This window comes from Lipotes vexillifer, unplaced genomic scaffold, assembly GCF_000442215.2.
Source record: "Lipotes vexillifer unplaced genomic scaffold, Lipotes_vexillifer_v1.1 scaffold926, whole genome shotgun sequence".
NCBI lineage: Eukaryota > Metazoa > Chordata > Mammalia > Artiodactyla > Lipotidae > Lipotes > Lipotes vexillifer.
Genome location: NW_006798085.1, coordinates 1161109 through 1162905, shown reverse-complemented (window position 1 = coordinate 1162905; position 1797 = coordinate 1161109).

The following is a 1797-nucleotide window of genomic DNA, read 5'->3' as shown; positions in this document are numbered from 1 at the left end:
TAGGGGGGAACCCCTAAGTGGAAGAGCGTCCCAGGCTGTGAGGACCCCAGTAGGCAAACACCAGAGGTGGCAGTGGGCGAGACATGAGTAAAGAAGGGTTGTCCGCATCTCCAGCGTCTGTTTCCCTCCATTACCACAAAAGCCTCCAATCTCCTTTTTGGGGGTGTGAACCCCTGTCACCCTCTTGGGGTGACAGCGGTTCACCTCCAGGACCCTCCCCTTTCAGGTCTGCCAATCAAAGCACCGATTCTTCCGGGCCACAGTGATTGGCTCAAGGTGAATCTATGGCTTGGGCCTGCCCAATCAGAGTGAAGCCCATGAGCACACGTGCTTTGTTGCTCCTTTGAACCTGTGAGAAACAAAATCCGGAGCCCCTGCCATCTTGCGTCTGTGGGAGCTGGCGGGGGAGGGACTGCAGTGACCAGGGTGGCCGAGGTGAAGCCACCAAGGTTCATCACCAAATTGAATCACCTCCTAGGAAGAGGCTAATAAGGCCTTCCTGGAATTGGAGGTGAGTTCAGAGTTCTTGGAAAATCACGTCAGAATTTTGTTTGAAACAAAAGAGGAAGGAAATGAGTAGCGGCAACAGTGTTTTCCCGTGTCCACGAAGCCGCTTTATCTGGGTTTCTCAGCTACCTTGAAACCAAGAACGGGCTACTCGGGTTATTCTAGCCCCTGGGGAGTGGGCTCTCTAAGAAGTAAGTGAGAACTCGGGGGCCTGTGGCAGTCTGATGTGAATTAGTGTTTGTCCATTCCCAGGAATGCAAGCATCACTGAGGGGTCCTGGGAGTAACCGGTTTCTGATCCCGGTCATGAGTTTCTGATCATGAGCTGCCTTCCCGCAGGGCCCAGATTCAGTGACCAGCCACACCCGAGAAGAGAGAATATTTCTGCCACTTGCTCCATCCTTTGTGGAAAAAATCTTCTGTACTGAGGAGTTAGAATGTTACCCTAGAGGCAGTAGAATCCATTGAAAGTTTGTTTTTCAGAAGGAATGAGACATCAGAGCTATGCTTTAGAGATAAGGAATCTTAGGGGAAAGAATGGATTGCAAGGAGAGATATTGGAGGCAAGAAGGTGATTTGAGAGGCTGTCTTTTAATCCATGACAGACAACGCTGGCCTGGCCTGGGGCTGTGGCAGCAGGGAGAGAACAGGGGACCAAAGTGATGGACACTGGGAGTAGAATTAACATTTGTTTTATGTGGAGGGTAAAGACAAAGACAGGATCAGAGGTGATTCCCTGGTTTCTGGCTGAAGTAACTCAGGAAATGGTCCACTGAGATAGGCCCTTAAAAATCCCTTCAATTACCAGTCAAGTAGAGTGTCCCCAGTTTCACCTATACAACCTTTGTACACTAAAGCTTTTTGTACCTCTGAGCCAAACTGAAAGGAGCATGTGAGTGAGCACAGACTACCTTAGCAAGGATACACAAGAAACTCCAAGGAGACAAACTCAGCAGCTGAGAACAGGGTGTGAATGCACTGATTATTCAAAATATAAATATAGTTTAAAATTTTAACTGTATAATCAAATTTTAAGAATAAAAGCAGTACGGGATTTCCCCAGGTGGTCCAGTGGTTAGGACTTCACGCTTTCACTGCCAAGGGCCCGAGTTCAATCCCTGGTCAGGGAACTAAGATTCCACAAGCCGCATGGCACAGCCAAATAAATAAATAAATAAATAAATAAATAAATAAATAAAAGCAGTAGCAAGACAAGCGTGTGTCACCCATCAGTACTGTCACCAAGCTCAGAATTTTTCAGTTGATAATAATAAGACAGGAGCTTCAGCAG